Here is a 14,264-nt window from a genome sequence, read left to right as displayed (position 1 = left end):
GTCTCCTGACACTCCTTTCTGTATCATGCCCTGCCCCTTTCGCTCCTCCTATTTATATAATGTTTTCCTATTCTCTTTTCTCCCTTTCACTCTCTGGCTATAAAAGCTTTCCCTTTGGAAGGAATGCAATTGCTTGTATCTGGCAGAATTCTGTGGGCAAGGGGCATGTATCTAGGACCAAAGGGCCTTGGTTGGAATTTCTGCTCAGCCACTTCCAAGAACTTGGGTGACTTAGTTGCCCTCTCCTTGCCCCAGTTTGCTCATCTGTCAAATGGGCTGCTTAGTATCTCTGGATTCAGTGAGATACTTTAGGCTGGTGAGGTTCAGGTTTATTTCTTTAAAAGGTATTCGTTTCTTAAGAGGGGAAATAAAAATAAACATCTAATGGTGGATTTGGGGCTATTCAGTTGGGTTAGAAAATGTATTTTGTGACTAAGGAGGGTCTTTTTAGAACCCTTGAAAATCTCAATTACTGCTCACTTTTTCTCCTGTTTGTAGGCGTTCTGACATAACAGGCTATGTAATTGACACTAATGACAACTAACATTTATTGATCACCTTTTACATTTCAAGCCTAGCATTATATGCTATGTGTTACCCTGCCTGGTTCACTTGGGGCTGAGGTGGTCGTGGTGAGGTATTATTAGGAAGAATCATTTGAACTGATTTCTCGTCATTTACAAGTTTAGTGCTGTTAAGACGCCCAATAGCCTTCCTGGCCAGTCACGGCCCTATGTATCTCTCTACGAAGAGGTCTATGGAGAGGAATGGGCTGGTGAGTGAGGAGCAGAGTTTTCCTCCCCGACCTCCCCATTCGTGGGCTGCTCTGCACGCAAGGAGCTATTCCAACGTGGAGGAAGTAGAACTGTTTTGAAAATTTTGCTCTGACCCGGAAGTGAGAGGATGAGTCTTAAGAAATGATTCACTACATTTTATTGAGGGAGGTGGTAAACCACCTCTCATTGCTGTTTGGACCAAAATCTAAACCCCAAGTTCCTAGGAACCTTGGTGGGCATTTTTGGAGTGATTTCACTCATGTTTAGAGCGTTAGTCTTTGGCTGGGGGAGGAGGCATGAAAGAGAAGACGGTTTCTTAGTAAAAGGACTCGGGAGGGGGAGTCCCTCCCCTTTTTAAGAAGCTAGCAGCTTAGATCAAGGCCCCCTTTCTTCCTTTGTAGCATATTAATCACCCTCCTGAGTTAGCAGTTTTTGACTCTGTTCGTCTTACTGCACGGACATAGAAGTGTCAGAAGACGTTTCCTGACAGTGAAGACAATGGGCAAGAGGACCACGGTTTTCCCTCCTGGTGCTGCAGCAAGCCTATTGGCAGTTCATTGTTTACAGGTTGTGAGACAGGCCTGCCAAACCAGTACAGGTGTTGGCTGACTTGTTCAAACAAGTGGACTCTACTTTCTCTTAAGAAAATTTGGAATGCGGTCCTTGGTCACAGAAACGCATTGAACGAGTCACCGAGCTAAATGAAAATGTAGAAAAAATGCAAATTCTACTTTGCTGTGGAAATAAACATTTTGGCAGGCTGCCGTAAACAGCTTTCCTCAGTGCGTATCATCAGTGCTGTCCTCCTTCTCGCGCTGTGTGTGGTTGGTAACCCTTCCTTCAGGGTTATTGGCTACAATATAGTGAGCACACCTGAGTCTGCCTTGTCATCTTGGTGTCACTGAGTTGGTAGAAGAGAACACAGCAGCTTGGGATTTCCATTTGGGAGTAGTTGACTTCTAACTCTGAAAGGTAGCTGGGAATTCTGGGTTTTCAGGAGCTCAGGGTGTCCAGGCTGTTAAGTCTGTGAAGTTAATTTAACCCTTTGGTGGTAAATTTCCAAGATTTCTTTGGAGCTGGTAGCTTGATGTCCATCCAGAAAATTCTCAGCCAAAGTTCATTCGCCCAAGGCAGATAGTCTGACCTTATTAATACACAATCCCAAATTTCAGTGGTTTCATACATTCAAAGGTTTACTTACTGTTCTCGTCATAGTTTCCGTGGATTGGTGGCAGGAAGGGGTGGTAGTTTCTCTCTCTCTCTTTTTCTGTCTCTCTCCACAAGGTTGTTCAGGGACTCAAGCTTGCTCCATCTGGTTGGACCTTGGTTCTTAGAGTTTTCTCCTGGCTTTTCTGCATTTGGTGTGCAAGGAAGAGAAGGTGCTTGTAGAGTCTCCAGAGAGGTGTCCGGTAGATTCTGGAAGTGGCCAGTGTTCTTTGAACCCATGTTCCGTGGGCCACGATGCAGGCACACGGTCCCCACATAGCAGTGATTGGGCTGGGAAGCTCCATTTCCTTGCTTCTCAGGTGAAAAAGGAATTGATTTAATGTCTCCGCCACAACTGAGTATTTAAACTTAATCTTAAGGGTTTCTGAAGGTGAGGTGTTTTGTTAGGAAGACCTTAAAAGAGGAATTACGTGACTTGGTAGCTAGGTGTTGGGTCTGAATTCCAGGTTCATTTTTACCTTAGGTGTTTATGAGCTTCCCACAAAAGGAAAAGAAATATATATTTTTTCTTTTTCAAGTGCTGCATTGGGGAGTTTTCTCTTTGCCTGATGATGTGTTTATTACCTGCTCAAAGATCCAGGATAAATGACTGGTCAGGCATGATACATTCTAGGTATAATCAAATTCAGGTTTTTCAGACAGTTCCTCTGGGGATCTGTGCTAATTTTAGAGACGCCCTGATGCTCGTCTTTGTATCTCATTCTGCCCAGACTTTAGCACTGACCATGGCTTTTCAGGGTGAGAAGGCCACGTCTTCGTGTTTCGTTTGAGAGACAGTGCTCTTGACTTTTCAGGAAGACGTCTTCAGCCAGATTTTCCAGTCTAGGAGTGCAGAATTCTAGCTCTGTGATTGTTCCTGATGAAAGACCCCCCCCCCCCGATTCCAAAGCTTTTCATTTTTAAAAGTTTTAGAATCATTTAAAACTTTTCATACCTTTCCAGTCATGTTCAACAGAGTCATGTTGGCCATCAGTTCATCCTCAGGTACTGGTTTTCTTCCCAGAGAATGGATCATTATCTTGTGCTGAGGTTGGTAAAGTAGAGGTTATTGAGGTGGGAGGGCGAGGAATGGTGAGGCTTCGGAGCTCATCGTGAGGACTTCGTTCCTTCCTGTCACATCTGGTGTGGTTCCGTGTCCCTTCTGCCTCCTCCCCACCAGCCCTGCTCCCTCTCACTCTCCCTGCCGTTAATTTACCGTGGGCTGCCAAACCAGGTAATCAAGCTTGTTAAATTGAGAATCAGTAAACTCTAAGTGAGGACTACAACAGAGGGACTCCCAGAATCGACGGAATCAGGTTCCAGCTCCTCAGCTGGCATTTGTACTCTTTGGCAGCCAGCTAAGGTGGCCCTTGCTGGGTTGCCCAAGGGACCCCCACCCCCATGACACACACACACACACATACACACACACACACATGCACACAGCACCCTCTTCCTGAGCCATGCCAGCGTAGAATCACCATAGTCCATATGCTCATAATAAATATCAACAAACGTTTAGTGAGTGCTTACTACATGCCAGAGCCTCTTACAGAATATGGTAAAACATTTAACCCTCCTAGAGGCCAAAACATTTAGATTATATTAAATATAAATTGCATTATCAAATATTTTAAATAACCAACAGTGCCTTGTTATATGTAATTAATATATTCTATATCAACAATGTAATGATTAAGTGTAGATTTAAACAGTAAATTTATAGGTCTGTGGAATACATGAAAGGTTGACCTGGGTAATGTTATTATGTCCCTTTCACAAATGAGAAAATTGTGCAGATTACATAACTTGCCCGGGTGACATCGCTAGGGGGCGCCAGAGCCGATCATTGCTCGTACTGGCTAGGTGATGCTGCTTGACTCATTTTGTTGCACTTCCCTCCCCGTCCTTTTATTCTACTTGGGGGAACTCTTAATTTCTATCCTCAAAATTCAGTGGAGACTCTTCATCTTCCTGTCACTTGCCCTTACCTTATACTCTGTTCTCCCTGAACGGGGTCAAATTTGTGCCTATAACTGGGACCATTTCTCACCACACCTGTTTGTAAGCCCCTCTCCCTCTGCGGGATGTGAGGTTTTTTGAAGACACGCTCAGAATTGGGGAGCCTTGTATGAAACACTAGTGGAATCGATCAGCATGAGAGATGACCAGGCCCAACGTCCCACTTTCCAGGTGACAAAACCAAGGCCTAAGGGGGTTCCATCACTGAGCTGTCTGGGGGTAGATCTCTACCTGGAACCCACATCCTCAGAGTCTGTGACAACGCAGACTTCAAAAGCAGGACACTTGGCAGTGATTTGGGTTTTGTTCCTTCATTCCTGGCAGTGTTCTGGATGGTCCGCTGGAGTGGGCTAAAGGGGTTTTATTTTATTTCTAAGTTGAAACTAGCCAATTTTATACTTTCTTGCTCATTCTCCTATTTAATGTAGTAAGTTGCTTGTTATATTGTTTCATCGTTTCATGATACAAATGACCCATGACTGTTTTGTATCTGTGTATATGACTTAGAATAAATAAGCTATCATGCTTAAAATATTTTATTTTGAGATGTCACAAGCTTTGAGAAAAGCTGGCAATACAGGATAAAGAATTTTATTTTCTCTAAGTCATTTGGGGGTAAGTTGCTATTACCCCAGACGTGACTGTTTTTTCCCTCCGTGTGGAAGAGAACGCTCTTCTATACAACCCCTTCCGGGGCTCAAAATCACAGAATGAATGGATATGTTACCACCCGCTACTCCATTGTAGGTTTGCCGTTTTTCCTGAGTGCTGGAAGGATGGTACCCTTTTATTATTTTTTTTAAAGATTTTATTTATTCATTTGAGAGAGAGAGAGAGAGATCATAAGCAGGAGGAGGGGCAGAGGGAGAAGCAGACTCCCTGCTGAGCAGGGAGCCAGAGGCGGGACTCGATCCCAGGACCCTTGGATCATGATCTAAGGTGGAGGCGGAGGCTTAACCCACTGAGCCACCCAGGCGTCCCAGGATGGTGTCCTTTTAAATAGCACGTGTGTCTAGTTAGAATCATGTATTGGGTGGTCATGTGTCTTTAGATTAGACTCCTTCTGTCGGGAATACCTCCTCAGGCTTGATTCTTAGGATCTTGATACTTTTGAAGAGCTCGGGGCAGTTTTTTGGTCCAATGTCCTTCCATTTGGCTTTACTCGGTGTTTCCTACAGATCAGACCTGTGTTCTGCATCATTGGCAAACACCTCTGAGCTGGTGATGGTGTGTCCTTCTCATGGTGTGTTCTCTGGGAACTCCCAATTTTGACCAGTTTCATTTCTCACGGTGCCGACTCACCTTGGTCTCTTGGTTAGAAGATGCTGTCCATCAGCCTTCTCTGCTAGGAAGTTACTCGTTTAACCTTTGTAATTAGTAAATGGTGTTGTTTTTTTAAGATTTTATTTTTAAGAATCTCCATACCCAGCACTCGAACTCACAACCCTGAGACCAAGAGTTTCACGCTCTACTGACTGAGCCAGCCAGGCGCCCCACTAAGTGTTTTTTATAGAGAGATAGTTTCAGATTATTTAGATCCCCTATTTCTTACAGAACTTTCAATTTATTTATGTATATCTGTATGGACTCATGGCCTTCTTTTTTAGTCAATGGGTTATACTCTGTTAGTAGTAGTGTTTATTTTGATACTCTGGTCATTCCTGATTTGACCTGTGGTGGCCCCTTCAAGTGGCTCCTCTGTCCCGTTGTTTCTCCCCCCCCCCCATCCCTTACTCTGCTTGGATCCTGAAGCACCCTGGCTGCTCCCCTCTGTGGGCACCTCCCCACCCCCATGCCAGGCCAGTCCCTTGGGTGGATACTCTCCTCACTCTAGTCACTGGGTTTTTTATGCTTCTCTTGGGGGTCAGTACACCATAGATATTTTTATGAAGGTTTAGGGGAGAATTGGTTTTGTTGTTACATTGAAAAAACAATGAAGCCTGCTTGGAATTTATAAGCTGGCACGGGAGGGTGGTGGCTGTGCCTCCAGACACATTCTTACACAAATTATTCAAGGACTTAGGAGAAGTGCCATCATGTTAAACCCGAGTTTAAAAATATTGTCATCAGGGGCGCCTGGGTGGCTCAGTTAAGCGTGTGCCTTCGGCTCAGGTCATGATCCCAGGGTCCTGGGATCGAGCCCCGCATCAGGCTCCTTGCTCAGTGGGGAGCCTGCTTCTCCCTCTCCTGCTCCACCAGCTTGTGCTCTGTCTTTCTCTCTCTCTGTTGAATAAATTAAAAAAAAATGTTGTCATCACCTTTTCTGTCCAAAATGGGGGCTTGATAAGATTTCTAAGGCGATCTAGAAGGGTGGCTTTTCGAGGAGAGCCTTGGCTGAGGCTGAGGGACAGGAGGGCACGCTGCTGGCTGGAGGCGTCAGAGGACCCTGCCAGCTGTCAGCCGTGGTCCTGTAAGGAAGGACAAACGCTGGGAGCCAGCTTCTCTTTACTGTGTGTGTTCACCTCTCCTTCCCCCTCTCTTCTTTGCCCTGTTCTCTTCCATGCTGCACTCCCATTGACCCTGGGAGCCTTTTTGCTCAGCTTTAGAACCAAATGCTCATTCATTACCACTTTCTTTTCTATACAGTTTATTATGATTTGCCACTCTAAAAATAATCGACTAAAATTCTTGGCTCGAAATTTAATTTTAAAAAATTGTTTGTAGTTACATGTTTTTAGAAGGACAGTATTTTAGTGAAGTGGTGCTCTTAATGACCACTGCCAGTTGCAACGTCCCTGTTTAGCAAAATATTTAAAATTTTTATCATTTATTTTATAAATATATCTTCCCTCTCTGCCCCCCCCATACACACACACACACACACACACACACACACACACACACACATGAACACACAGACCAATGTGACAAAAGATATTTATCTGAGACAAGAGTTGGGTAAATTTAGAAATTCAAACATGTCAATGATATAATCTCCCAGTCTGTTGTTAGAATTTGCTAGAACTGGAAAGGTTCTTTTTGTCCTCTTAAATTTTAAGTAACCATACCTACATGTAAAGAGATCTTGACCATGTTCTCATTGTAGTATGTCCCTCTTACCTTTGACATGGGCTAAGTGCTTGGCTGCATTGAACTGGGTCCCCAATTTTGGAGGCTGGTAGGATGGATTTCTTAGAAAAAGATTCTGTTTCAACCTGATGGCCCCCCAGAAGCACAGAGCATTTGAAAACTCAAGACTAGGGTCTAATGGCTTATCCCGATTCCTTTCGGAGTCTAAGCTTCCAAGATTTTTCCTTTCCTTTCCTTTCCTTTCCTTTCCTTTCCTTTCCTTTCCTTTCCTTTCCTTTCCCCTTTCCCCTTTCCCCTTTTCCCTTTTCCCTTTCCCCTTTCCCCTTTCCCCTTTCCCCTTTCCCCTTTCCCCTTTCCCCTTTCCCTTTCCCTTTCCCTTCTGTTCCCTTCCCCCTCTTGTGTTCTTTCCCTTCGATGGTGCTGTTTACCATTTATCCTACCTTTAGTACTAACTGAAATAGGGAACCCATAGGTCAGTCTGGAGTTTCTGAGGAAATTGAACAAAGGGCTTTTTCTTTGCTTTAGGATCGAATAGAGTATACGAATACAGCTGTAGCTTTCACAGCCAACTAGAGACCATAACTCTTAAGAGTCCCACCAAGCCCATGTCTTACATTTCATTGCTTTTGGTGAGCAGGAACGTGGGGTAGAGTTTCATATGTATTCATTCTGTCATTTGCTTTCTGCTTTATTTTACTCATTTTTTGCCAGTGTGTGTGTATGTTTTTTTAAGGTCCTTTTCTGTTGTTGTTGTTTAAACAATTATAAGGCATTTCGATGCTAAAGATTGTGAAGGCAGTGCTGCTGTACAATCCGGATCTAAACCCGGAAGTTATGTAGTAGCGACCAGGGATGACATTGCAGGGCAGTTTTGCAAGGTATTTGACATCTCAATTTTAGGTTGAATAACAATGTTTCTATTCTCAGAGCCTAATATCCCACCTGGATTGGGGGGGGGGGGCGGGTCAACTACATTTGTCTAATGTACTTTATCTCACCTAGAGTATAATTCCTAGCCGAGCCCCTTTTTAATTTTTCTCAATCCCAAGGGTGTCCTCATTTAATGCCCTTGTCTGTATCCCATAGCTAGGGATTACATAATAAGAGTATCTAGAGAAGAATGAGAAATTGAGCCCAGGGTTTTTATTGTACAGTTTTAAATTCCACTGTATTCATTTAGCTCTTATAAACTGAGCCCTAAAGAAATAGGCCATTGGTTTCCAGCCTTGGGCTCTTGATCTGGGCTCTTCCTGGCTGACCGGGGAGGGTAATCATCCCTGTGTCATAGACTTGGTGAAATACCCCACCCTCTTCCTGGTCCTGAGCACTGGGCACATAGTATCTCATACTTAATAGCCGTGGCTTATACTTGCTTGTTAACAAAAAGTGATCACATCATATAATCTCATTTTCTAGATGAACTCGGCTCTAAAATTCAGATCAATCCTTGTCACTTCCATGCATACCTGGGGGTTATCAACTCTGAGTCAGACTTTTGGGGCTGGATGGTCTGAGTCCATTTGGCAGCAAACACATATTTTATTATTACCTCCTCCTACCGTGAGATATCGGGGATTTGTGCTTTAATCCCTTAAAACTGTGACCTTTTAAGTCAAAATATTATAGAATTAGTATTTTGGCGTATCTGTAGTTTAGTATGTTTATATTTAGTAAATCTGATTTGTTTTGTGCATTCCTGACGAGTTCTGGATAATGTAACGCGTACTGCCATTGGCAATATTCTTTCCAAGATACTTAAATTTTGTCTGTAGTTATCTTCAATCAACAGTGGTTATATTTAGAAGAGGAAGTTTCTGTCTTTAATTTTGGGTAACAATAATCTTTTCAAAAAGCTTGCGATAGCATGAAAGAGCTGAAGATTTGGTGTATTCTTTTACAAGGCTATGGTCTTTTGAGTTGTCATTTCTCCTCCTTACTATTGATCAACAAAGAGGGATATTGGATGCCCCCTCATGACTCTTCCATGTGAAAGCTTCATGTGTTTTCATTGCAATGAGTAAGGAATGAGATTTCATACATTTGGGTACTAATTTCACAGATCATTTTTTCATACTTGCTTATTTTTTTGAAAATTTGTCATTATGGTACAGGAGCCTGGAGAGTATGATTACTAATCAATATCTGGATATAATGAAAGATCCCACATTTACCATCTGTTGATCACTTCTGTGGCTCAGACAGGTCGAGTGGTTTCCAATGGATCGTTCCATTTACTCTTAATATTTCCATTTTACCAGTGAGGAGAGTGAGCCTTAAGGGTGTGAACTCTTCATAGCCATGTAGGTATTCAGTAGCAGAAGCAAAATTCCCACCCGAGTCTGTCCGTCTGCACTAATCTCTTGGTCCCCGTCACTTAATGGCTAATGAAATATGGTTGCATTTGAGAGGACTGTGGTCTGGGAACAGTCCTTATTTTGACTGATGCTGTTGGGTGTCTTCCACAATTGCTCAAGACCTGTTCATTATCTGTTTCAGATTTCATTTTGAGATTAATAATTAACCCTGAAGGGCTTTTCCCATTGTGTCGAGTTCAAACAAAAGAAGCTGACAAACTCCCATTATAAATCGAACCTACGTCACAAACAAACAGCACAAGCCCCAACAAGAAATAACAGTCAACAGGCTTAGTGTTTGCTCCATTGAAGCTGGGTCAATGTCAGCAGTTAATTGCGTTCTCAGAAATGTCATGGAAGCCGGGGAGGGTGGTGGCGTGGATACGTGGCCAGGCTTACTCCTGGGAAACCAGGGCCATGTTTTCCTTCATTCTGAGAAGTGTGGAGCAGATTTATATTTGATTGAACCCTGGAGGGAGATGGTGGGGTCTTCTCTAGGATTAAATAGGCATAACGTATTACAAATTATCTTTGAACAATTCATTGCTACATCTTAAAGGTGTTTGGCTGCCCCTGTGTTGAAAACAAAATAAGCCCACGATTAGAAATTCTGCGTCCTGATCGTTGATGGTTTTTGTTTTAATTAGTGGGAAGAAGTTGCTGACTCCAAATCTCGTATTCTTGTTCATCTGCACCTCCCTCCTGCAGTGGGTATTTCATGCCCAGAAAGGTATTCGTTTCTTTCTCTGACTCATATATACCAGGCCTTATAAAAAAAAGGGCTTGGGGTGGGGGTGCATACTACTATTAGCCTTCTTTTGATTTATTTTAAAGCACACACTCCAGTTATCCCATACACACGTGGGCATGTGTGCACACCCCCCTGCTATCCCCCCAGCACACGCATGAACCCTGGCATGGATCTGATCATGCCCAGTGAGTAACAAGTCTAAGAGCCAAGGATGATGCCTGCTTAGTCATTATTATCTTTCTCATGTCTATTTTATGGTTGATGGAGAAATCTGGATAAAGGAACATAGAAAATTGAGAGGGAAGCTACTCGATGTGGGTTGTGCTGGTGATGACATTGATACTTGGAGCTGCCAGTTAAGTAAACACCTTGATGACTTGGCTCTTTATTTGGCAAGAAGACTGAATCTATAGTAATAAAAAAGAGCCCATTATTGTTAGATGGTTCCCTACAATAATAACCCACAAAACACTCAGGGTCCCATAGGCCACTGACAGATATTCCACACAAAGAAAGTTTTCGTGATTAAGAAAGTTTGGGAAACACTTGGTTAAAAAAGGTAAAATCCATTTCTTCATTGCCAGAGCTCGAGTTCCCTCCTTTGACCGTGGAATGCATTTTTCTTAGGGCGCCTATGAACATTTCCTGTGTTTCCACAGAGTGTGTACAATTATTGGAAGAGACAGTGTGGAGTTGAGAAATGAGCACAACACGGTTTGGAGGTGGCAGACCTGGCTTCTAATCATGGTCAGGCTATTGTTTCATACTCTAAACAATAGACATGTCACGTACAATTAGAAATCTTTCCTTTTTTAAGAATTTAAGCAGTATTCCAATTATAGATTCAAATACCAAAATGACCATCAGCTTTTTTCCCCCTGAGGAATCATAACATTCAGCTTAAAAAAAAATCACAGTCCCATTAAACTGCCATCCTGTCCTATTGTGTATATGCTCATAACCTGTGTGTAATTTTTTTACCTTGCCCTGTGAAGAGCATGTGTTTTGTTGTAAAGAGTGTTGGTGACACGAACATCTTCTTGGTATAAAGAATTTTATTAAGTCACCCCTTCATTTTTCATGTACTCTGAGCTCATTGTAGGTACTTAGTTTTTGGGTCTTACATTGCGCTTTTTGGGTTTTGTTTCAGCCCTTAAGGCTGTTTCAGGAGCCTGAAGCCTTCCCCATCTTCGCATCCCCGTGAGATCTGCAACCAGCCAAGGGAAGGTGCTCAGCACACACTGACATGGAGTTGGGTTGAGTTGAATTGGGATTGAGCTCTGAAAGTAATGATCGGAGGAATTTTTGTTTTTAGATGAGAAACGTCATGATCTTATTTACCTTTATGGAAAACTGAGCTCAGCGAGTACAGCGCAGATGGCAGCCTGTTCCTGTGAGTGTGGGGACGGAGGGAGAGAAACAGAACAAAGCAGGTGGCTTCTAGGGCTGGCGCCCTGGTGCCAACATTAGTTCCAGCCACACACAGTCCCCACTTCCCTGTGCTTGTTCAAGTGAGACATTGGTGGAACCAGAAGGCTGATATTATTTTGGTCATCGAGCTCTAGTGAATGAATGCACTTGATTAATCCCCTCCTTCTTCTCAGGGATGCTGTTTTGAATGGAAAATCACTATTGGAAAAGCAAGTCCCTACATTGATTATGGATGCAATACCTTTCCCCACCCCCCTCGCCCCCCCCATTGCATCCCCCCACCCCCAACAGCTCCCTCTTCTGTGAAGCTCACATTTTGAAAGTGCTTATTAGGAGCTGAATTTTTTTTTTTTTAAGTTTTATTTATTTGAGTAATCTCCACGCCCAACTCGGGGGCTCAGACTTACAACCCTGAGATCAAGAGTCCCGTGCTTCTCCAACTGAGCTGGCCAGGCGCCCCACTAGGTGCTGAATTTTACTGAGGAGGAATATGAAGCCTTAGAGAAATTAAGTGATTTGCCCCAAGTTGTCAAGTTATCGTGGCACTCACAGAGGAATATTCATTGCCTTCCTACTGTGCGTGTTCTTTGGTTTGGTCCTTGGAAAATTCAAGCTTCCTACCCTGCGGAAAAGCAGAATTAGGACTCCCAAACCAACTCTCTCAGCTTGTTTTCTCTCTAGGTGAATATGTTCAGAAGGGGGCATGCTTAGGGCTTGGGAGAGCTGTAGTGACGCCTGAGCCTTCCGAGGGTTGGTTTGGTTTAAATGTGGACCTGTCAGTTCCAGCTAGTTCGGAGGACTTGCTTTCCCATCGTGATGCATTAGTCATGAGCAGGGCGTAGGAGGGTGTGGAACAATCATTCCGACCCTCCTCCCCATCACTGGGTTTTCAAGCTCAACTTCAAGCCCAGCTGCATTAGAATTGAGGACATGCTGGGGACACCCCCTCCCCACCCTGCTGTGTGCTTGAAGTCTTGGCTCAGGGGTGGGAGAGGGTGGTGATTTCAGATCCAGGGCTAGAGCAGAAATGTCACCATGGGGAAGCTTGTGTACCCAGGACCTCCATAATTTATGTATTATGCGGTAGAGGGTGGGAGAAGATTAGGAGTGGGGGCCAGTGTATTTGTGTTTTCCACTTTGCAAATAATGTTTTGATACTGTTTTCCATATTTAAGTAAAAGAGAGCCATAACTCTTGATGATGTTGGCTACCAGCAGACATAAGCTCAGAGGGATGCAGTTATCTAGAAATATATGACAGGGACCCCTGGCTGGCTCAGTTGGTAGAGCATGTGACTCTTGATCTCGGGAGTGTAAGTTCAAGTCCCACGTTGGGTATAGAGATTATTTAAGATTAAAATCTTTAGGGGCGCCTGGGTGGTGCAGTCATTAAGCGTCTGCCTTCAGCTCAGGGCGTGATCCCGGTGTTCTGGGATCGAGCCCCACATCGGGCTCCTCTGCTGGGAGCCTGCTTCTTCCTCTCCCACTCCCCCTGCTTGTGTTCCCTCTCTCGCTGGCTGTCTCTATCTCTGTCAAATAAATAAATAAAATCTTTAAAAAAAAAAAAAGAATAAAATCTTTAAAAAATGTTCTTAGAAATATGTGTCAGAGATGACATCATGAAAGTGAGGCCACTGTCCTCAGTGACCCCTTCTTGTCCTGGAGCCTGGGGCTACCAGGAGCACCCCAAGTAGATCTTCTTTCAGAGCTCAGATCTGGTGGATCAGTCAGGAGCACCTGCTGGATAGACTGTTGTAAACATTTGTGAGGGAATAATGTGTATTCTTTCTGTTCCTTGCCTGACATTGATGCCATTACTAGGTGATGGAGAGAAAGTCTGGTGGGCATGTATGGTTAATTTTATGTTTTATATGTTGGCTAGGCTGTGGTGCCCAGTTGTTTGGTTAAACACCCGTGTAGATATTGCTATGAGGTAATTTTTAGATATGATTAGCATTTAAATCAGTAGAGATTATAGTAAAATGGATTCTCCTCCACGATGTAGACGGGCTTCACCCAATCCCTTGAAGGCCCTGTAAGAGTAAAGACTGAGGTCTTCTGGATGGAAGGAATTCTGCCTCCAGATGCCTTTGGAGTCATGACAGCAGCAGCGTCTCTTCCCTGGGTCTCCACCTTGCCAGTCTGCCCCACAGATTGTGAGCTGGCCAACCCCTATGATTGCATAAACCAATTCCTTAAAATATCCGTCTCTCCATCCATCCGCCCATCATCCATCCATCCATCCATCCATCCATCCATCCATTTGCATCCTGTTGGTTCCCTTTCTCTAGAGAACCCTAACACAGGACATGTGTGCGATGGAACACCATGTCAAAAAGTAATAAACTGTAATCCCTTCCCTCAAGGAGCTGGTGATCCCCCTAGAAGAGACGGATTAAGACAAGTGTTCCAATAACTGATAACTGTGGGGATTCCGAGGAGGAAAGTGGTGAAGCACATCTTGGAAGACCAGAGCTTTGCAGTTTTCCGATAACACACTCCAACATAAAAAAGAGAATTAACTTCCAGCCACTCCATGTGCCATTTTATTTTGAGGAAAAGATGGGTATTTCACCTTAAAAAAATCATAGACATTTAAAACTTTATTCCATTATCAACCTGCCCCAACTCCTCTGCCCTCACTAATCTCCTGAGTAAATCTGAGTCAGCGTGACTCTTCAGAAAGATGCCCCTT

The 14,264-nt window shown here is 43.7% G+C and overlaps 1 protein-coding gene across 3 annotated transcripts in view; it reads left to right on the top strand.

The window, feature by feature from the left end:
• Window positions 1–14,264, top strand: part of TIAM1 (TIAM Rac1 associated GEF 1) — a 466,206-nt gene that overhangs the window by 298,333 nt on the left and 153,609 nt on the right. The window contains exon 2 of one of the 3 annotated variants that reach the window (XM_048214774.2): window positions 10,036–10,118. The exons of the other annotated variants lie outside the window; for them this stretch is intronic. The gene's annotated coding sequence lies outside the window, so the exon portion shown is untranslated. The remainder of the gene's footprint in view (window positions 1–10,035; window positions 10,119–14,264) is intronic. 3 annotated transcript variants of the gene reach the window in all.

The sequence above is a fragment of the Ursus arctos genome, unplaced genomic scaffold, assembly GCF_023065955.2.
Source record: "Ursus arctos isolate Adak ecotype North America unplaced genomic scaffold, UrsArc2.0 scaffold_4, whole genome shotgun sequence".
Classification (NCBI taxonomy): domain Eukaryota; kingdom Metazoa; phylum Chordata; class Mammalia; order Carnivora; family Ursidae; genus Ursus; species Ursus arctos.
This window is presented reverse-complemented; position numbering and strand designations above follow the sequence as displayed.